Source organism: Mauremys reevesii, linkage group 3 (genome assembly GCF_016161935.1).
Source record: "Mauremys reevesii isolate NIE-2019 linkage group 3, ASM1616193v1, whole genome shotgun sequence".
NCBI classification, from domain to species: domain Eukaryota; kingdom Metazoa; phylum Chordata; order Testudines; family Geoemydidae; genus Mauremys; species Mauremys reevesii.
Genome location: NC_052625.1, coordinates 91,920,578 through 91,944,371, shown reverse-complemented (window position 1 = coordinate 91,944,371; position 23,794 = coordinate 91,920,578). Strand labels below are relative to the sequence as shown.

General features: G+C 42.1%; 1 long non-coding RNA gene across 1 annotated transcript; it reads right to left on the bottom strand.

Moving 5' to 3' along the window:
- Positions 1–11,043: 11,043 nt before the first annotated feature.
- On the bottom strand, positions 11,044–19,926 carry LOC120401944. The gene is made up of 4 exons (XR_005596859.1): positions 19,858–19,926; positions 18,510–18,695; positions 12,232–12,351; positions 11,044–11,132 (listed from the first exon to the last, which is right to left on the bottom strand). It is a non-coding gene; the product is annotated as an uncharacterized LOC120401944 (long non-coding RNA).
- Between the last annotated feature and the right edge of the window lie 3,868 nt (positions 19,927–23,794).

Genomic DNA, 23,794 nt, shown 5'->3' with positions numbered 1-23,794 from the left:
TTTGCACTTGTTTAAAATGGTTACATTTTTTTGCCAGTTATGACGAAGGGCCCTGTAACATGCAGCACTTTAAGTCTAAAATATGCATCAGGGGCCCTGAGTAATGAAGCAGCGCTGCACTGAATTCTGTGGCAGACTGAAACTAGTGTGGCAGTGAAAAATACTTACAAAACCTTCAGCCAAAGTTTTCAAAAATGGGTGCTAAAAGTTTGGCTCCTGAGGCCCCAATCCTGCAAAGACATACACATGTGCTTCAGCACTCATGAGTAGTAGAAATCACTGGAACTATTTACAGTGCGTAAGCGGGACCCAAATCCATATTTAAGCATCTAAATAAAGGACCTCATTTTCCTAAGTGCTGAGTATCCCGCAGCTCCTGTTGTACTCACTATGGGTCCCTCCATTGACTTCAGTGATGCAGGACTTATAGGAACGTAGGACTGGATCACTGAGTCCAGTCCCCTGCTATTGCAGGCAATCCCATCCCATAATGCTGTTCATGAGCTTATCAAGCTGCATCTTAAAACCAATTAGGTTGTCTGTCCCCACTACTCCTATTGGGAGGCTGTTCCAGAACTTCACTCCTCTGATGGTTGGAAACCTTCTAGTTTCCAGGCTAAATGTATTCATGGCCAGTTTGTTCTAGGGTCAGGTGGAAGAGGGAAGAATGCTGCAGAGGTGGAGTTCCCTCCTTGTACAGACACAGACATGGAGGGGAGCATGAGGCCATTAATAATTCTATTGGGCACAGGAAGCAGATACTATAATTAATTTTGTGTGCCAAATTCCATTCAAATCCCATTTCCTTTTCTCAGAACTTTCTCAAACAAATTCCTTTGAGATGAAATTTTCCATCCTTGGCTTGGCCCAGAGAGAGGTAATTTCTCCTGAATAGTTTGAGCAAAATTGCTGGAGCTGATTTTGAGTAATGCAGGCATGAAAAGAAACAGTCTTCCTCCAATGTTGCAATCAAGAGATTTGCACATTGATAACTGAAAAACTTTTAGGGGAAGGTAAAAGAATCATCATATTTGGCTAGTGTTGTATATCTCATTGAGATTAAGAAATGAACCAAGTCTGGAGAATATAGGCTCAAAAAATTAAAGCTATGAATGTTCAAAACAGGTGTTTTCTAGCAGGTAGGTAAAATGTTGCTCTAGCTTGGGGACACGTCATACGAGTCTGAATAGCCTCTATTTCTATCGGGTTAAGACTATAAATTCCAGACTCGTGCAACACAAATAAAATATAGTTATTCTGAGCCTTAATGAGGACTAAAGAATTAGATAGGCCAAAACCAGAACAATTTATCTGAAACCCACCCCCCCAAAAAATAACTTTAGTGGTTAGGATACATATTGAACCACAACTAGCTTTGAATTTGCAGAACCAAAATGTGATAAGGCTTGGCAAACCAAAAATCCAAACCACCCTGACTTGATCACTGTAGATATAGGACAAAAACCAAAACCTTTTATCTACACCCCCCTGAATTTTGGTGTTTCCGATTAATTGGAACCTGCAGCTAAATCACCTTCAAGCTGGATTTTGCAAAGCCAAAGTATAACTAAGGTTTTGCAAAACCATCGCCGTTGGCCTATCTTACAGTTTAGGGTTGAGCTGTAGCTTTTGCCTTTCTCTCTGTGGGCACCCTTTTCAACAGACAGGACTATACCTGCACTTCACTCAAAGTGGAATCCAGCGATTTATCCCATTTGCAGACTGGATCACCAGCCTACAGCACCCTCTGCTTACCAACAGTATCATCTCAGCAGGTCCCATTGGATTTCAGCCCTGCTATAGACTTCTCTCTGGGAGCTTGTGACCAGGGTAAAAAATACAGTGACTCAGGACAGCTTTTTCAAAACAAGTTAGTTATTTGTCCACAGGAACATGAAGAGATAAAGGTTAAAATAACAAAAGCTTACACACATATTGTCTTACCTAAACTTAGCCTTTCCTTAATAGTTTAAATAGGTTCCCAGGAATCCCTGGCATTGGAGGATTTGGAAAGACAAGGCTGCACCCCAACAGCTGCTGCTTTTCTGACCACTCCTGTCAATGTGTGTCAGAGTCCCTCATGATGCAAACAATCTTATTTCAAAGTTCCTTTGTTCAAGAGTTCCCAACAAAAGACCCCCCTGAGCTTTCAAGTGGGGCTTCTACACCTGGGCAAACTGGTTTACGCATCCCTCCAGGTAGATATGAGGCAAGCTTTCAGCAGAGGATTCATTGTATCGTCCATTTGAGAACCAGGCAATTGAATTCAAGTCTATGCTGCGTTTCTGGGGAGAGCTGCAGCTAGAATTAACTCTTCAGGTTCCATTGAACCAACCACACCACAATAACCAAGTCCACAGTTAACATTTTTTAACATTAATAAAGATATCTCCAAGGAGTGGTGTTATAATACTCCCAGATTACTGGGTGGGGACTTGAGATAGTTCTGTTGTGTGATGTTAAGAGGAATGCCTAGATAATGCCCCTCTTGCTGCCGACTGTACTTGACAGAAGAGTTAAATTTTGGAGAGCTTGTCATAACAATCTTTTATTGATGTATGCTACTGTCTGTAGTATTTTAACCAGGGATGACCTACTGCTTGGACAAGCAAGGAAAAGTGATATGTTGCTCCCTCACCTACCCACTTGTTCCACCCAGCAGGCAGTGCTGAGTGTGGGGGTACGACATAATCACATTAGGCCCTATCTAGTCAGCACTGAAGTATGTGCTTACTGGTATCCACATGGGAGTCAGTGGGACCATTCCCTTGCTTAAAAGTAAGAATGTGCTTAAGTGCTTTACTGGACCCACGCCTTACACCCCTCCCATCCTCTAATTTAAGCATGGGGATGACAACAGAGGGTTGCAGTGATCAACAGCTGTTGTACTCTACAGAGAGTATTAGCTTCACAAACAGATAATCCCCTTTGGCAGGTGCAGTTGGGTGCAATCCCTAGAATAAATGCATCTTGCTTGGTTAAGAGGATGTTGCATTGCCACTGTGCATCCAGAACCATTTGTTAGGATGCTCAGTGAAATTTTCTTTGAGAATAACATTCACCGTGGAACACTCATTATTTCTTTGACTTCCTTTAATCCATACAGTTCCTTTGATGCTTGGGGCACACCCCATTGCAATATCACCGCATGTCTTTGCAATAAAACTGGACATGTGATCTAACCCACTGCGGCGTTTGCCTTTGTTCACCTTCTTTTAATGAAAAGCCAAACGCGTAGGTTCACTAGGACTGAAAGCCTCTTTCAGTCTTCTATTATTTCGTAATATAATGCTAAAGGCAGAAATGAATTGCTTTTTATTCCACACAAAGCACTTTGTACTGTTACACTGCAGAAAAGCCAAATTCATCACAGTGATCTCATTGTTACCGATAGCACCCTTCTGGGGCCTTTCGCTTGGATTGATAGCTATTATCCTACATAAATATGCAGTAGTTCGGCAAACTTAATGAAAGTCTTAACGTGTCTGGAAAGAATTGGGGAAATGTAAAAGACACAGAGATCATTCATTGTAAGACACACACACAACCTAATCAGTCAGACTAAGCAAATCAAAATGACACCAGATATGTCAAAAATGCAAGGGATCACTAAAATACCTTTAGACTTCTGTTAGTCAAATGTTCTGTGGATGCCCATAAAGGAAACGGCTGCATTCCTATGTCAGTCCTTCTCTGCAGAATACCTGTTCCAATGCCCTTCATCAAAGCGTCAAGCTGTGGGGAGACACTCACGACCGTTAGTGCCAACCTCAGGGCCGACTGTTACAAACCAGGGCACAAACCCCACATTGGTTGTGTGTTTCTATAATTAGATTTCACCAACCAAGGATCGAGTGTGAACCACTCAAGCATTATAACAGCAGTAACATGGAGTCACAGACAGTCCCCTTGGGTACTCTGGTCTACTTGCCACCCAGGCAAGCCTGCCTTTGTGTTAGATGGTCCCTTACTCCAAAAATCACAGCAATATTCAGGTTACTCCCAGTCCCAAAGGACTGGTTGTTTACTCCAGGTCAATTGCACCTAGGGTGACCAGATAGCAAGTGTGAAAAATCGGGACAGGGGGTGGGGGGTAATAGGTGCCTATATAAGAAGAAGCCCCAAATATCAGGACTGTCTCTATAAAATCGGGACATCTGGACACCCTCATTGCACCTCAGCTCACACACCAAAGACAGTGCTTGCAGCCAATCCTGTAATAAACCAACTAAAGATTTATTAATTAAGAAAAGGAAACAAGAGTTATGTATAAGGTTAATGCAGGCAAACATAAACACAAGTATTAGAGGGGTAGCCGTGTTAGTCTGTATCCTTTATGCCCAAATAAATCTGTTAGTCTTTAAGGTGCCACTGGACTCATCGTTGTTTTTATAAACACACAAATGAGTGACAGTCTTAGGTTCCAAAAAGTAATAGAAGCTGCTGTGATGTGCAAGCTCCATATGTCCTCTAGGGCTAACCCAATCTAAGCAGCTTGCTTATGCTTAGAAATATTGTCCTTTCCGAACTCCAAGCAGCGTAATGATACAGTTCCTTCTGGTCAGGGAGTTTTATTCCCTTCCCCCAGAGTGCAAGCTGTGATGGGATGAGCCTCTGTGCACTTCCCCTCTTCAGGGGTTTGGGGAAAACAATCAACAAAGTCTTTTGTCTACTTATGTTCCAGAATGGTTTGTCTGGTGTCTATAGGCCTTTTTTGGCTGGACAGCAGATAACATCTCTTGTGGTAAACTAGTAGCTCACATTTGGGTAATGCTTTTCTCCTGACTGCAGGGGTTTACAGTTCCGTGGCAAACACTTTTATAGTTACAGAACAAACGCTTAAATATTACCTTATAACATGAGAGAGATATTATAAGTGAGATGAATGCATGCAGCAACTCACAAGCATTTCATAAAGTCCAAATACTGAATACATCTCTATAAATCTAATACCTGTATTAAAATCACTAACACACAGGTGAGCCAGACTGGTTTCCAATTGTGCATTTGTCTGTGTACAGTGAGGCCGAGGGGCCTTGAAATGAGCTGGCATCTGGTCTGCCAGTGTCACAAATATATTTAGACTTTTGTTAGTAAAAATGTTCCATGGATACCTATCAAAGAGATGGCGTAGATGTAGGCAATCTTATGTCAGTCCTTATTTCCAGGACACCTATTCTAATGCCTTTCTCTAAAAAAGGTTGAGGTTGTGGAATCTCCATCACTGGAGAGTTTTAAGAGCAGGTTGGACAAACACCTGTCAGAGATGGTCTAGATAATACTTAGTGCTGCCATGAGTGCAGGGGACTGGATTAGATGACCTCTCTGGGTCCCTTCCTGTCCTATGTTTCTATCCCCAGGTCCCTCTTTACAAAATCTGAGCTCTAACAATTATATCAGTTAATACAGAACAATCTAACTGGATTATATTTAATGTTATATTTTTGTAGCTATTTAGGCCCAGATCTACAATGGTACTTAGGCAGCTAAATCCCAGTTTTAGGCTCCACTATGATCCACAAATTCCTGCCAAACCCTGTAGGTGCCTAAACTCACTTGGCGCCTAAATTTTCAGGGTAAAATTTCCCTTGGTGCCTAAACATCTGCCTCTGGGCACGTACATTGCTGCCTCACTCTATGCATCTAGCTGCCTATCTCTTGCCTAAGCCCCAGAGCAATTCACAAACCAGAAATGAAAGGCATTTGTCTGCCTAAGTCATCAGTGATACCTGAACCTGTAGCCAGCCTCTGAGCACACCCAATGGATCAAGCCCCATTTAAAATCTGGCCACAGGAAGAGATAATGGTGGTGGTGCCCGTCTTATACTTTTAGCTTAGTGGTTAGAGTACTCACCAGATATGTGGGTGGCCTTGCCACAAGACTTCAAAGTCCTTCCCTTTCTCTTTCTGATCCAATGACTTAATTTTATATACACAGTGGAACAGCTTCAAATACTTTGTCACTGGACCAGAGAGAGAGGAAATGATTCTGTAGCATTTATGGTTGCTACAATCAAAAGTTGTTTGTTTAATTTGCCTATTGTACTGCAGCTCTTTCCATGTCTAAGATTTAGAGTAATTTTGATCTATGATTATATGAAGGATAGAGCCGACTGCTGTGCAATCAAGCAATAAGTGAGAGCTAACGTCATACTAAATGGTAACTCTCTGAAGATCCCATAAATAACAGAAATGTAGGCCTGGAAGGGATCTCAAGAAGTCATCAAATCCAATCCCCTGCACTGTCGCATGACCAAGTAAACCTACACCATCTCTGACAAGTGTTTGTCCAATCTGTTTTTAAAAACCTTCAACAATGGGGATTCCACAACCTCCCTTGAAAGCATATTCCAGAGCTTAACTACCCTTATGGATAGAAAGTTTTTTCCTAATATTTAACTTAAATTGTCCTAGCTGAAGATTAAGCCCATTCTTTCTTGTCCTACCTTTAGTGGACATGAAGAACAATTGATCATCATCCTCTTTATAACACTCTTCTTTTCTGAGGACTAAATATGCCCAGGTTTTTTTAACATTTCCTCATAGGTCAGGTTTTCTACAATGTTTATCCTTTTTGTTGCGCCTCTTCTAGATTCTCTCCGATTTGTCCACATCTTTCCTAAAGAGTGGCACCCAGAACTGGATATAGTACTCCAGCTGAGGCCTTCCCAGTGCTGAGTAGAGCAGTAGTTACCTACAATATCTTATATATGACAGTCCTATTAATACATCCCAGAATATTCGCCATTTCACAGCTGCATCACATTGTTTACTCTATTCAATCTGTGATCCACTATACCTTCCAAGTACAGTCTTTCAACCAGTTGTGCACCCAATTTATAGTAATTTCATCTACTAGGTAGCCCTAGTATGATGAATTTTAGAGATTCTAGTAATAGACAGGACAGCTTCAACAGGTATTGTTCAAACAGCGCAGGGTGTTTTAAAATAGATATATTTTCTCAACTCCGTATCTTAATTTTGATGAATTGTTCCAGGTATTACGGCTTTGAGAATCATTGATCTTCTCTTGGTTTAAAAATAAGTAGGTAATAGACCCCTAAAATACAGGGATTACTACTCATTAAATGCAGTTTACACACAATGAAGGTAACTGATTCTTGAATTAAAAATATCGTTTCACCTTTATCTACACATTTTCATTTACTGATAATGAATTTATTATGAAAGTGTTCACACATAGGTCTCATCTGCTGCCCAGTAGGGCCAGGCTTATACAGAACTGATAGTCTCTCAGTTAATTCGTCTGTTGATAATCCTCCAAGTCAACATCCCTTTGGCAGCTTGACACATCTTTTTGTTCCTGTTGCACCCCATGGTCATGTCAACATGGAAGGTGACAAGAGTCAAGGGAAACATTCGAAAAGCATCCAAACCACTTGGCAAGAAGGTGAGTTTCACACTTAGTGATTACCATTTGTTTTTGTCTTGGAAAGACACTATGCTCTGTGCAAGAACGGTGGCCTATTTTAAAACTGGCTTTTAGAGGGAATAAAAATGACAATGTCAGCAGCAGCTCTGGACTTGAAAGTTACAGTGTAGGAGTTCACTTTTCAATTTGCTTTTACACATGTGCTATGGGAGCTCTCAGTAGGGCCACGATAACCTTTGTCACTCTACGTTGGTTTCCAATAGCACGGATTCACTTGCCATCAAGTTAGAGTTTTGTCTCACTTGGGATGAAACTTTGGCAGGAGAAATTTTGATTACAAAATAGTTAATGCTGAAATTAAGCTTGTCACGCCCCACAGAATAATAAATGCTCTTCTCCACTGCATATACTTGAGGAGATTTGGGGGTTAGGAGTGGGACATGTACCATTTTACAGTAGCAGTGCCTCCTTAAATCAAGGTGAAACTTCTATTGAGATCTGCTTGGACTGTAATTGTCCAGTCAGCTAATATGATGAATCTCAGGCAGTCTGTTAAGGAGACAATATCATCATAATGTGCTTGAGATAATGTATTTTATTGTGGGATGTTACACTAGAGAAAATTCACAACATTTTTAAGGAATAGGCCAATGAGGCGAAACCAAGTACAATATAAATTAAATCTTTGTATAGAGGAACAATGATAACCATATGGATTTAGTTGTTAGTGCAGCAGATGTAGACTTCTCATAACTGGACCCAACAATACAGGGTGGCTGCTGTTCCCTTTTCCTTTGTAAAGCTCTGTTTTTCAGGGGTTCATATCTGACTGTATCACTTTAAAAAGTCCACCCAGAAGTGAATGTTGATTTGACCATTTATAAATGATGTGAGATAAAAATATTGGCTGGCCTCTATTTAGGCAAAATTTTTATTGGCTTCACTGGGAGTCTTGCCGGGTTGAGTCTACAGGAATTGACCACTTTGAGAGAGAATGTGTGTGAGGGTAAGAACTTGAGGGGAAGGTGGAATTGAACTGTCTGTTCCCGTTGGCTAAACCCAGAGTTTCCCCCATTAGAAGCATGGAATGCTGGTGCTCATTTTTAAGGAAGGAATGAGGTAGGAGTTTGGGAGTTACCTTTGCCATGGGAAGATGAAGGCTGTTTGAAAACTATTTTTATGGCTGCTGATGGGAGTTCTGAAATGCAAGGAAATATCACAATCATTCCTTATTTCAGATGCCATCTCTGGAAACAGAGCACACTCTGTGCTCTGAATAAGTGAGCCCAGCATTGTCTCTTTGTGAGAGGCAATATGTCTTGAGCAACCGTAGCGGCAGAATTTGTGAAGACTAGAAAATCAAATTATAGTTTGAGAAAAGAAATCCTGCAGAGTCAATGCATAGTGACATTCCCCACCACCACCACCATAGAGCTAGGGGATACTGGCTACAGCGCGCAGGAGGGGTCTGTAGGTCAGAACACTATGGTGCAAGTCCCTGCTTTGCCCCTGACTTGTGTGACCTGGGACAAGTCATCTCTTTTCTCTTGGTTGGAGTATATTTGTCAGTAAAATGGAGATGATAATGTGGTGATGTGCACCATATTAACTGATAACAAATAATATTTACTTCACAGGGGAGTTGTATGGCTTAAATACTAACCCTTGTAAGACATATTGAGATCCTTAAATGAAAGATACTATATATACACATTCTACATGAAAAATAATCATAAAGTCACTATAGCTAAGGGCTTGCACTAACTGGAACTGAAGTCTGCACATTGCAATCAACTGAAAATGTTTGAGACTTTTTATTCCACTATAAACAGATCTTCACCATAAGAGTTGATTAGAAGGGGGTTCCACTCTGGATCTATGAATCAGCACAACCATGAAGCTTTACTCTGTAGAGAAGGCACAATCCCTAACATTCAACTGATTGTAAAAATCTCATGTGCCAAAGGTTTTTCTGAATTCACTGCTCTGTCCTAATAAAGAATGTAGCAGTGGTTGTACCAGTAGGTAATGGCACTGGGAAATGCTACAGTTAAACAGTCATAAAGACTTCAGATTCCTCCAAAGGTCAGCACACAGGTGTTTAATCTTACTACACATGGGTACACAAGTTATGCACACATGAGCAGAACAGACCTGTGTAATGAGGAGCTATGCTCCTTTGTTAATGCCTCCCACCTACTCTACTAAGAGGCTGTGTAGCTGCTTGAAAGCTCCGTGCTGACAGTCAGCAAGTGACAGCTTCTTTTTCTTCAGCTGGAATTCTGCTTAACAGATCCAAAGGGTCCTTCTCTCCTCTTGTGAGCAGATTTGTGATTCCTGGGTATTTATTTTTTCTTTCCTGTTTTTATAAAGGTGCCGATCAAAAAATTTGTCAGTGAATTTTCTCATTAATTTACTATCTCTCATGTCTACTATTGAAGTCAGTGGGGAGTTTTTCCATTGATTTCAAGAGGCTTTGGATTGGGCTCTCTAAGAGGTATGAGCTGCTATCATTCCCCTCCGATAGCTAGCTATGAAACCTTAACAATGGCCTTTGGAAGGCCGGCCCTACTGTTAGCTGGCAAGTGACCATTTCAGCAGAGTGACCTGGCTCTCTCATATAGGGCTCAGCTGCACTGGAACATGACAAACCAACCTAGTGCACTTAAAATACTGGGGCAAGTGCTGGCCCTACCTGTTTGTGGGATAGAGCCTATAAACAGCAAAGCTGCCAGTATGTGAAGGAGCCTAAGCAAATCCTGAAGGAAGCCAACCTTTCTGAAGCAGCCCTGTATATTGAATGTGGCCTCTGGAGCCTCTGACTTCATTCCTGTCTTACATGGGGCTGCCTGGGAAGTGGAGGATGAAATCATTGCCCTCTCAAGCACTGTGCCCAAAGGTCCTCGGGATCAGGCTCCCTGGTACATGTCAGTGAGGGATTGCAGAACTCCTTACACGACATAACACAAAAGTGAGGACTTGGGCCTCGGTATGCAATTATTCCTGCCTGCTGCTTAAAGAAACCACAATGCTTTTGTTACAAAAACGCTTTAAAACTGGGGCTGTCAATTAATCACGATTAACACATGTGATTATCTCAAAACAAATTTACCTGCTTTTTTTTAAAATGAGCATTAATCACATATGAGGATGCCATGCTCTGGGGGGCACCACTGCGTGCCTCTGGGGCAAGGGTGCCCCTTCACTGCCCACCCTGCTCCACCTGCCTCTTCTCCACCCCAGCCCACCCCCATGGAGCTGCCCCTGGCCATGCTGCTCCGGACCAGGATCCTGCCCCCTGTTTGCTGCACAGAGTGGGTAGGGGGCTGATGGCAGGGTGTCCTCCCTCCCCCTGCCCATGTACCTGGATGCTGCTGAGCTGGGATCGGGGAACAGGGGGATCCTGTCTGCTGCTTCTGCTGGCTCAGGAGCAGGGCCAGCCTTAGGGGTGGGCAGGCTGGGCCACCACCAGGGTGCTGTGCTCAGGGAGGTGTGCAGGGGTTCCCCTCCTCCTCCCATTGCTCTGCTCTACTGCTATCTGCAACCACTGCTGCTCCTACCTCACCACCCTGGGCAAGCTACTCAGGACCAGGAGCCTCTCGTCTTCTGTGCAGAGTGAAGGGATGGCTCATGTTGGGGTGTCCTGTGTACCTGGTCTCTGCTGAGCTGGGGTGGAGGTCAGGGGACAGGACTGTGCTGCCTCTGGGTCATAGTGGGAGTTGCTGGTGGCTGCTGCTGTCTGAAAAAGTATTCAGGCTGGTGAATGCTCTGCTTAAAGAGACAGTGCACTGACAGACTCATTCCCCCCAACACACACGTGCCCTGTCTCACACTCCCCCAACACACACACACATCCAAAAATATTTAAACAAATGCTATTCTATTATTGTTTAACAGTGCGATTTAAAACTGTGATTAATCGTGACTATTTTTTTAATCTTGCGATTCATCATTTGACAGCCTTATTTAAAACCCACCTACACTCCTTGTGACCTTTGGCCTAATCAGTTACCTCATACTTGAGGCCTAGCAAGTTTGTTTACTTCAGGAGCAGGAATCCATGATACAAGCCTGCAATATTCTTGGCATTGTCTTGTTTATTTACCAAAAATGTACACAAAGTTCTGTTTCACTGAACACCATAGAAACTCTAACAGCAGCAGGGAGTTCCCATACTCAGAAATCCCCATGTCCGCCACTCCAGCAAGCTCTGCATAAGAAGCTCCATCTCTGTTTCCTGCTTACAGCTGCTTCTTCAGACTTTATGCCTCTAGTATCCACAGCCTACAAACCCAAACTACTAGCCCCTGCATTTTCCACCAGGCCAAATCTCTCAGCCCACCTGACTTTATCCTGCCACCTGCTGTCCTTCCACTGTTTCCAGCTGCCTTTACTATGTAGAAGGAGCCTAATTGCTCCTTCCACTGAACCTGAAAGAGTTCTTGGCACACCTATTGGCTTTAAAGGGACTTCTGTGATTGTTTTAGGATCAAAGATGCATTTGATGGCAGCCATTAGCATCTTCCAGCAGAATAGCCCCCTATTCAGTAATAGCATATGGCCTGATCCTACACCCCTGAGGTCAATGGAGGATTGCCATTGATCCCTCGGGGCCTGGTACAAAGCTTACTGAAGTCAATAGGAGTCTTTCCATTGAATCCAGCAGGCTTTCAGTGAGCCCCAAAGGGAACAAGGGTGATCGCAAAAGTTAAAAATACATTTCCTGCACATTTAAAAGTGGTGGGTTTATATTTTTAACTAGAGTACTTAACGCTGAATGCAGGATTTGCTAAGCCAATGAAGAAAGTGTTTCTCCAGATGATAGCACAAGCACCTACATCAGTGCCAGGAGGGCAATGTACTTGTCTCTGCAGTGCTGTGAATTCTCTCTTTGATGGAAGCAAGTTGGGTGACCTAGTCGCTATTATACACATCTCTGCTCTTCCATGACTTCTTTTCTGTTGAAAAGAAAAACAAAAAAATCGGGTTTGCTTTTTCATAATTCTCCTGAGTAAAGTTTGTTTGTTTTTAGAAGAAATTCCCTTTGCTCAGTTTCCCACATGACTGTCCTCTGCTCAGTCTTATCTTGGAGTGACTCACAGCATGGGTCAAACGGTGAAGAGAAACTTTATGGCAACCTTTTTGTAAGAACTGTTTTCTTTGGACTCTGTTTGTGTTTGCAACCAGTAGGCAATTTCCCCCTCTTTCAGCTTGAGTATGAACTCCTTCCACTATGCTGTATTTAATGAATTCTGCTGAAATGTATATGCAGTATTTTAGCCATGCAAATAGGTCTACTTTTGCACCCAAAGACACCTCCCATGCCTTTTAAACCTGACCAACATCTCTAGCTATCTCCTCAGCTACTGTACATTTCCACAGCTCTGCTGACTACAAAAGAATGTTCACTGACATTAATGGAACCATTCCTTTTTATACCAACTGAGGATCTAGCCCCATGCATGTATCAGTGATGTTCTGGAGGAAGTTTGCAAGAGCCCTTCATTAAAAATTTGCCACCAATCTGAAAATACCATGTGAGTGATTACCCTGTTCCCACTGGCATTCACCACTGGTGTGGATACTACAAAGTCCTGCTTGTTAAGGAATACTTACTCCGGGAAGCACTGGAAATACTTCTAACAATTTTTTTTTAATTATTATTTATTTTTTTGCCTTGGGAATGGATCAGGTTGCACAAAATGGTAGGCATTTCCTTAGAGAGGCTACCTCCAGGCCTTCCACAAGGTTTTTGCCTCCATCCCCTCTACAAATTACACAAACTGAGCACTGTACTACACCATCACTGTACTCCATATATTTTTCAGAAACAAAGTATAAATATTTGCATTAATATACATAGGTTTTCCAAGTGAGATTGACTCCCCTTCTTGCTTATTGTTATGAGTTTTAAAAGCATTTCTGCTATAATGAGAAAAATTAACAGGTGACCCAATCACCCATACTCCCTGTAATCCTGACTCAAACAACCCCTATTCAGCAAAACACATAAGCATGTGCTTAACTTTAAACGGATGTTTAAATACCATTAAAGACAATGGAACTTATGATATGTGATCAAAGTTAAGACTATGTGTCAGTGCTTTGCTGAATAGAGACCTGTGAGCACACAGGCCCATGTTGTCATCACAGGTTAAGGAGGAAATTTTTATGAGTCCTCGTTCAAATATTGAAAACACATCACTGGAACAAGGAGGAAGAGTGAGAGCAGATAAGAACCAATCATAATGGTCATAATTATTTGCTTTCATTTGCTCAGCAATCAAATAAATAAGGATATTTACAGTTCTATTCCCCAAAGTTCAGAAAAAGAAAAAATGGAATAATGGCAGAATGGAAATAGTCTTAATTTTTAAACATGCAACAATATCCCTTCAGTGTTAGCAGCAGTGAACTTTTCCATTCCTCATTTGCTTGTGTTCAGTTTCATTCCTACAGTAGTGCAGCATGGAAAAACTGGGATCATAAAATCCTCTTTTTTTCTGAACTCATTTGTTTCGCTTTTCACTCATGAAAGAAATATTTCCGTTTCTACAGTATGTTCATTTCCAGTGGCTTGTTTTCCTTAACAAAAAACCTCCAAAACCCTAGAGATTTTTTTTCTGCAGGCCTAATGTCTGAATCACACTCATGAACAGTTTGCAGTATACTTCACATCAGGACTGTGCCTTATTCCAAATGGCATTAATGTAAATTCAGTGCAGACAGTTTTCTTTCTGGGCTAGTCCAGGGGAACCAAGATGTCAATTAAAAGACAAAAACCATCTACCTTTGTGTTCTACACACAACTGCAACCTCAACCTCCAGACCAACGTACCGTCAGACTTCTCCTTTGTAAAGAAGATACTGTACTTAGGAGTAAATCTATGGTAGTTAATTATTTGTTATAAACAATATGCTTTGTTAATTTAGATCTTTTGATTCAGGAAAGCATGGCTATTCTGGACAGCACTGAAGCTGGGATTTAAGTGGAAGGTTAATGAAAATAAGCCTGTATTAAGTGCTTTTCATGGAGCCTCATTTTTTTTAAGGGTTATTTTTTTCCTATTCCCGAGCTATCATTTTTTAATAAAAATTGATTTTCGCAAATCCCTATGTATTTATTCAAACACTTTGCGTGAACAAATGTCAAGCTACCGATTATCACAAACTGATCACTTCAGCTATTTATTAGCATGATCATTTTTTGTATTACAAGAGCAACTACAGTTTTCAGCAGAGATTGGAGTTCCAGTGTTTTAGGCACTGGATGAACATTTTATAGGAAATAGGCTATTCCCCAAAGAGCAGATACAGGTTGTCCAATTGTGCACTCTTGCCATGTCAATCTCAAAGGATCTAGGGTGACCAGACAGCAACTGTGAAAAATCAGGACTGGGGTGGGAGATAATAGGAGCCTATATAAGAAAAAGACCCAAAAATCGAGACTGTCCCTATAAAATCAGGACATCTGGTCACCCTAAAAAGACCTAGTCAAAGACGATCATGCATTATGGAGCAGCTTGTAAAGAACTCTGCACTAGCTCCTAAGAGCCACCAGGAGGCAGGACAACAGCCAAGCAGAACATATGCAATAGGTCTCTCTGGTAGAAGAAAAGGAGAAGGAACCTGATTTTCCTGTCCAAGTTGTAGTCCTGCTGTCCCATTTCTCCAGCAGTCCCATCCTCGCCCATGTGCTCCTCTATGCTCCTCAAACATGGTCTACACTGGCGGGGGGGGGTCGATGTAAGATACGCAACTTCAGCTACGAGAATAGCATAGCTGAAGTCGATGTATCTTATTTCGACTTATCTCCCGTCCTCATGGCGCGGGATCGACGGCCGTGGCTCCCCCATCGACTCCGCTTCTGCCTCTCGCCCTGGTGGAGTTCCGGAGTCGACGGGGAGCGCGTTCGGGGATTGATTTATCGCGTCTATACGAGACGTGATAAATCGATCACCGATAGATCGACCGCTACCCGCTGATCTGGCAGGTAGTGTGGATGTACCCAAAAAGAGCCGTGGGATTTCTCAGTGACATATAGGTCTTGAGAACATTATCCAGGTAGTTTTAAAATCTGTATTTTCCTGATTTCTTCTTCTTCCCCTTGTCCTATTTCATCTGACTTCTAGATGAATATTTATACTTGCTCCACAAATTCACCCTGTAGTTACAACTGGATAATTTATTCTCTGAAAACTGATCTGTTTTCTAGTGCTGCTGTGTGCTGTTCAATGGATGCTATGTTCCAGTCAAGAAGCTACTATTGTGGAGTGGATAAATTGCTCCTTATATATGCAGCAGTCTGGATGGCACTTTGGGCTCATTTAGAATGAAAGTTGGTGTACAAAATGTAAATGATATTTTAATCACGTAGAATTAATTTGGTTTGCCTTCACTTAGACCCAGTCTGTTTACCCAAGAGAAACATCTAACATCCAGCTTCATTCCATGTATTTTTCCTCTGTGGGAGTTGTTACCTTCACTAGTTAATAATAAATATAGGTGTAGAGTATCCTTTAAAATGCTTAGTGGCACTTCACAAAGAGACAGACATGCTGAAATTTCGTAAACAAGTTTGAGTTTCATAAAAAGCGACGTCCTCCTAAGTTATTACGCATTGTTAACATGTCGAATGCCTAAACAACAAACAGTCCTCTCAAAAGTATGCAAATAGCACACTGATCTACAGAGTCAATGCATCTGCTGGGTAAACAGAACCTAAGACCACACAGTGTCTTAGAAATCAAACAAATTAAAACAATTTCTACACCATCACTCATTACGATACCCAACTGAAGTAATGTGATCTGAATGACTAATCTGGGAGCTGAGCTTGTTTATATGATGACCTGAATGAGCACTAAGTGAAGCCTTGCAAGTAGCCCTGCAGAAAGACTCAACTGGATGAGACAAACAAGATCTTGGCATCAGGGAACAACATGAGCAAATAATGGCAATGTTTGCATAATAGGATCTAAATAGGCTAGTTTGACTAAATAATGCATTGTGGTAAAAGGGCAAGTCACACAGCTGCCAGTGAGACCTTTCCCACTCTAAGTGGAAGGCATATTTCTTTAACCCATCCTTCACTAATTAAAAAAAAACACATAGCACAACATATGAGGCATTTTGTAATTCTCTTTAAACCTCCAGATCCCCTAATTTTCCCCTTGGAAGAGGAAGGGACAAAGAAGGAAAGAACTGAATGTGATAGGTGCACGTCATATCGCTTAAAGGACTTCTAGAAGTGACTCGGGCATGTCTCCATGGTGGAATAATGTCATTCTGGGGGTGGGGGCGGGGGTGATTTCTAAAGCGTACTAACATGTTGTGCATTAATTGGTAGGCATAGCCCCTGCTGGTTCACACTAGAGGTTCCCTAGAGCAGTGGTTCTCAACCAGGGGTACACGTACCCCTGAGGGTATGCAGAGGTCTTCCAGGGGTACATCAATTCATCTAGATATTCGCCTAGTTTTACAACAGGCTACATAAAAATCATTAGCAAAGTCAGCACAGACTAAAATTTCATACAGACAATGACTTGTTTACACTGCTCTATATACTATACACTGAACTATAAGTACAATATTTATATTCTGATTGATTTATAATTATATGGTAAAAATGAGAAGTAAGCAATTTTTCAGTCTTAGTCTGCGGTGACACTTTGTATTTTTATGTCTGATTTTGTAAGCAAGTAGTTTTTAAGTGAGGAAAAGCTTGGGGTACTCAAGACAAATCAGATTCCTGAAAGGGGTACAGTAGTCTGGAAAGATTAAGAGCCACTGCCCTAGAGTATTTTAACATAATTCTGTTTCAAACAGCACTATTTTAAAGTGCACCGGCAGGGTCTACCTGGACCAGTTAGTGAGCAATACATAAGTGTGCTTTAGAAATCATACCCGTGTAGAGCACTCCACCATGTACACAAGCCCTCAGGTATCATGCTAGTGGTTGCAGCATAAGAATCTGAACAGAATTGAAGCATAGATTCCAACTTCCAGTGCTATACTGATGTCGATTTTGAGTAAAGTAATTACAGTAAATAGGAGTGGAGTGAGTTGGCTAGTATGTGTGCATCCCAGTGCACTATCTTGGACAGAGCTGGAGCTCTTTACTGGTAGCATTGACTGCTATATCTCAAATGGGAGGGCATGTGCTCTTGTGGCCAAAGGAACTGAATGTTATCCCTTCTAGTTTTGTGAAATCCCAAGTGGCCATGATCCGCCGGACCTGCGGATGCGGCAGGTAAACAAATTGGCCCAGCCAGCCAGGGGCTTTCCGTACACGAGCAGTGACCCCAGTTTGAGAAACACTGTTTTAGTACATTAATTGAAAAAAAAAAGCAGAATCATAGACATGTAGGGCTGGAAGGGACCTTAAGAGGTCATCTAGTCTGGACTTCCATGCTGAGGCAGGACCAAGTATACCTAGACCATCCCATCAGCCCTACATTTCTATGATTCATCCCTAACAGGTGCTTGTCTAACCTGTTCTTAAGAAGTGATGGGGTGTCACATTCTGGGATGCAACCCAAACCAGTGAGAGATTGCTTCACCACTTGTCCTGTCACCCTGAGTGCCTTAAAATGCTCTGCTGCTGTAACTTCCTGTCTGGATGCTCACAGCCAGCATACAAGCATGTACTGAGCGTCAGTGTGATAAGCAGCCCTGGTTCAGGAACTGTGACTACAGCAACCTGCATGTTACACCACAGCCACTCTCTGGTCTCCACCAGCCTGGGTTACTGCTAGCCAAGTGACCCTAATACACCTTCAGTCCTAAATTTCCCTAAATCCATGTTCCCTGAAATGTCCAACCCTTTCCTTGATAACTCAAAAAATAATAAGGTTTGTTTGCTCCTTCAAAGAGTCAGTACCGAGCAGCTTGCCATATTAACTGCACTTAGTAATTACTTCAATTCAAACACAGCACTGGGGTGGTTTAGATTAAAAATAAAACAATTTTATTAACAATAGGACATAGGTTAAGTCGTACTAAGTAACAGAAATAGAAGTATAGATGGTTATAAGCAAATAAAAGTGAAAAGATGCATCAGAAAGTCTAAGACTAAATCTAGTAAGGTACAGTTATTTAAGATGACTCCTCTTACCAATATTCTTTGTCCAGCAGGGCTGACATTCTCTCGGTCAGGACCTTCCACAGAACTATGGAGGTGCTGGTTTCTCTAGTATTCTTAAGTGCAAGATGGAGTCTCTCTGTCCCTTATATTCCCAAAGAATTGTCTTTGTTCTCCAAGTTAGAAAGGCCTCCTGGGGATTCAGTCTCCTGCGTATCTCTGGGGTGTAGGAACAAAGTCAATTCTCTGTCGCTGTTCTGTCTCAAGACAAACCCTGCTGGTCTGCCTGATAGCTTCATTTATGGTTAATATGAAAACTGATGTAAACCCACATTCCTATGTCTGGGACAGACCTGTTTATCATCTTTACCTAGGCTAGGCCATCCTTTTAAACAGGTCCTAGTGACATTAGACAGAGGGAATTAATATTATAAAATGCATGTTATCCTTCTATTAACAACCAGCATGCAGTTACTTTTCAAATGATATCTTACAAGGCATATTTTGTACAAACATTGCTGTGGTATGGGGGATATGAATACAGGGGTGTTTAGTGTCATATGGGGATTCCACAACCTCCCCTGGAAGCCTATTCCAGTGCTTATCTATCTTCGAAGTTAGAAAGGTTTTCCTAATATCTAACCTAGATTTCCCATGGCAGATTTCTGGAGGTCAAAATAATGGACCATATTTAGCCCAGGCATCAATAGATTCAACTCACCCATTGATTTCAATGGGTGTTGCACATGATTATACCAAGGTTGGATTTAGTCCAATCTCGCTACAGTCCCACCAATGATAAGATTATCTATCCAAGTGGATATATTGCCTTATATTTCAAAAGCACTCAGTAGACCTATTTTTTAAAATATATATATAATCAAAAAGTTACCTGTTTTTCAAAAAAAAAAAAAATCCATGAAAAGTTCCATGTTTATTCCCCACCCCACCCCCGAAAAAAATCATAAAAACATTACTAGCAAATGGTTTCATTTCTGATTAGTGAAAAGTGTTGAATTTCAATAGTGTCTATGATAAAAATGTTGAAAAATCTCTAAGAAGCAAGTCAGCTTTGAAACAAAAACCCGTTAAATTTTTCTGCTAAAATAGGTTTTCATTTTTCGATTTGCTTGACAAAGGGGTTTAAATGGAGGTGGGCTGAGGGGCTCAATGCTGCAAACACTTATGACGGAGCCCTTTTTGTTCAATGAGCAAAACATATGCAGCATGAAGTCTCATTTTTGTGAAATTTTGCATGCATGTGGATTGGGAACATTCTTTCTTTGAACTTTACACTCTGCACGTTGAGTTTTTCCTTGTAGTACTGAATATGTCTTTAATAGGAAAAATATGAGAACCCTAAAAGTGAACAAAGTCATACCATTAAACTCCAGGGATGCCAACAAAAGACTGTAGCCTGCTGGATAAATGTCTGCACCGTAGTTCCAAGGCTGTTTGTTCATATCCTGTTAGGGTTGTATTTTTGTTTAACTCTTCTCCTTGTTACCACCCCTCCTCCTCCTTCTTCTTCTTGCACCTCTCAGCCAAGTTGCAAAAGCTTGACTAGAAGCAGAGATCAGTGAGTGAGCTCTCATTTAATCTGCTCCTTGCACAGGCTTAAACAGACCTAAACTTCAGAAGGTCTGGTTTCATCAGGAAACATCAGCAGCCAAGACATTTAACATGAGTTTTAAATTCCTCAAAGAATATTCCTATCACCTCTGGGATACTGCACTGTAATTTGCCATCAGTCACACAAATCAACCAGCATTTCAAAAGGTGCTCAAATGTAAATTTAGTCTGTTACAGGGCCACAGCTGTCTAGCCATTTGCAACAAATATCTCCAGTTTCTATTATTATTGCAGTAGTGTTTTGAGGCCTCAGTCAGTACTGGGACCCATTCTGTAGGGTGTACATTGTGTACAAACATCTAGTTAATGACAGTCCCTGTCCTGAAGAAATCTATACAATCTATATGAAATAAATAATACAGTTGCCCCTTTGCCAAGGAGTAGCAGAATTTGGGGCCTTGCAAGCCAGCTTCCTGTTTGGAGCAGAAGTCAGTGACACAAGGTTAGGTATTTTCTTACTGTCATTTGCTTATTTACAAAACATACAAGTCCTGCTCCTTAAAACAGAGGTGCCAACAGACTGCCTACAGGCAACTCCCTGCTCAGGTCAGGCACCACTACCCTTCCCACAGAAGCAGCTGTCTTGTTAGGAGCCTAACAAGTCTCACAGCTTAACACCAGTCTTGCCCTTTCATGCCCCAGTCCTGAGTTTTTCAGATTGGAAACCTGTAGTCCAAGACGGCTCATGGAGATCGCGCAGCCTGGAAAGTTAAACCTGGGCATCTCCCTCATTTTGTACTGCAGAGCTTCTGAACAAAAGGAACCTCACAGCTTTAACTATCAAACCAAGGAAAGCATTTAAACCTACACAATAATGACTCTGGCTGTGATTACTGCATGGAGACTTCAACTCTTTTTATAGAAAGTTTTATCTCGGGTTCTTATAAATCAACAAACCCTCATAGGCAAGTCATAACAATAATAATACTTTTTGTTGCTATAGTGGCTTCCATCTGAGCATTTAAAGTGCTTTACAAACATTACAGTTTGCAAACGTTCGAACAAACTTTATTCATTGCGGAATATAGGACTTCATTTTTAACTATGGACACAATACTAAGATCCATCCTTCTGAAATAAGTTAGATTAGATTGATCTTCTCTGTTTCCTTTGGAGACCAGATTGTGCCCAAATTGGAGTCCTGCCTACTGGAGTCATATAAGGTAGGATTTTAATAGGAAAAGCCTGCCACCTCCAGGGAAAAACTCTGAAAAAATGTAGCATAACAATAGATGGGCATTAACCTGCAACATTAAGGCCCATTTACCCTTCTGGAGTGATGTAAAGGGGCCTTAGTGTAAATGAGAATCAGAGCTAAAATAGACCAACCTTTCCAAAGAACTTTTTTTAATTTACCAGAATTGTTTAATTTAATGTAAGCTCTGTGGCCTAAAGCTTCAGAGGATAAGGAACTCTCTGCCCCCATCTGTTGATGAATGTGGGGGAAATGGCATCACTGCTGCTTCATCTGCCTGTGGTTTCTACCCAGAATTCCTCCAGGGACACTGTGGGAGTCTGCATAACTTTATGCAAACACAGAATTGATTGGGTAGTGGAACCGAAGAGGGGAAAAGGTGAAGAGTTCCTAGTTTTTGGCAAAGCATGCATCTTTGGTGGCAATGACTCTGCTTGAAGGTCTTGTAGGCTGCAAGTTCCCTTCCACTAATGATCTACTGATGGAAGGACTATTTGAGAGGAGATGATTCAGAGAAGGCTCTTTAATTGGATGCAATATAGAGATGGCTGTTATCTCTGCTGCTGTGCCCTACAGCTTCAGCTGCGTGTGAAATCTGGTGAGGCTCCTTCTAGCCACAAATTAAATAAAGCTGAAGTCACCCTAACTGTCTTAGGTGGTGGAGCCTCAAGACAGGACCAGGAAGCACTTCCCAAGAGACTGGAGACATGCCTATCCAGGGGCTCTGCATAGCTCAGCATTCTGGGAGTACAATACCGACTGACACTAAATTGTGAGTGTCAAACAAAGGCTCAACAAAGGGGAAAGTGACATGGTAAAAGGATATATGTCTACTGGACATTCACACTGGTGAGTGGGGAACCAAGTTAACAGACAATTGCTGAAGTTACTATGGGAGAGTGTTTTATTTATCATTATTATAGATGGATTGTTGTTGTGGTCTCCCAAGTTGATGCAGTGTTCCTTTACCCCCCATAAAATTTTCCTAATTTCATACAGACTTAGTGCTCACAAGTGGGCAACTAGTAAGGGCACTCAGGTTTAGTGATCCCAGAAATTCTAGGTGGTGGCTCAAGCCAATGGTGTTTGTTGTACAAGAACCCTTAGGTATTTGAACTGGCCATGTGTTGCTGCTAACAATACCTGGCATACAAGTGACATTAAAAAAAAATCCTATTCTAGTAGTGAAAGCTGGTCTGTTGGTACTAGCCTGAGACTTGAGAGATCTGAGTTCTATTCCCTGCTCTACCACAGACTTCTTGTGTGACTGTGGGCGAGGCATTTAGCCTCTCTGTGCCTCAGCTCCCCCTATGTAAAATGGTGACAACAGCACTGCCCAACCTCATAGTGGTGTTGGGAGGATAAATACATTGGCATTTGTGAATCACTCAGGTAAACGGAGCCACAAAAGTGCCTTAGGCAGATAGAAAAGAGGACTGCCATACACAATATGCTGATATTACTACATACTACTGTGAAAGGATCAACTCACCAATGGCATCTCCTCAACAATAGCTGTGGCATAGCAGCTGTCTCAGCACTGGGGTCTGCTGCTATTGAGTGCTCCACATCTGCAGTGGCCTACCTCTTCCTGTGACTTGGCCCACTGGCTATGTCACTTCAAAACCTCTCCCCTTCCAGGGTAGTCTATGAACAAAAAGCAAGGGGAATTAACACAAATAAACTGAGCAGGGCTAGGGGGGCGGAATGCCTCCCTCTCAGGGCATATCAGGATCTGGCCTTCAGGCAGGAGTTGTTAGGGAAGCGCCTGCCTTCAACCAGCCCTCTCCTCAGGAGCTGAAGGTTGAAGATCTGTTCTCTTCCCTGGTCTGCCCACAAGTGAGCTGCTCTGCTTCCCTTTTAAACTTCTCCTCCAGCCTGTAGATTCCTGGCAGCTGTGGCAGGGTGGAGTTGACTGAGCCCAGAGCAGCTCCTTAACCCCTTGTTGTGCAGGGTGGGAGGTGTATGTCCCATCACAGTGACACATTCTGTCTGTGGGTTAAATCTTCTCACCTTTTGCAGGGCCCGAATAAATGGACTTTGTGCATGGAGAGTTTTGTTGGGGTTTGTTTAATGGAATTACCTCCCCCACAAGCAATGAAGCAGCCATGGTAACCCACGAGATGAAGCAATAGCTCCAGAAGGTCACTTATATCCTCCATCCCACGTTGGGAGTTGGCCAGGGGATCTGCATGGATTCATTGGCCCACTAGTGCTGTTGATTTTAGTCCCCATCAAGCAGTACATCACCACATGCAGATAATGCCAGCACCTCCCCTGCAAATCATCCTCACACTTACCTGGCAAAACAACATCAAATCTGCTGTCCTTCAAGTCCCATGAACCCACCAGTGGTGAGCAAGATTGGATCCAATAGGAAATTACTGTGTCTGTGGCATGTGGATTTGGACCCCAGTATATTGTCCATGTATCGTCCATACAGCGGGATACAGAACCGTCACATGCAGCTCAGCAAAGCTATAGAGAGCAA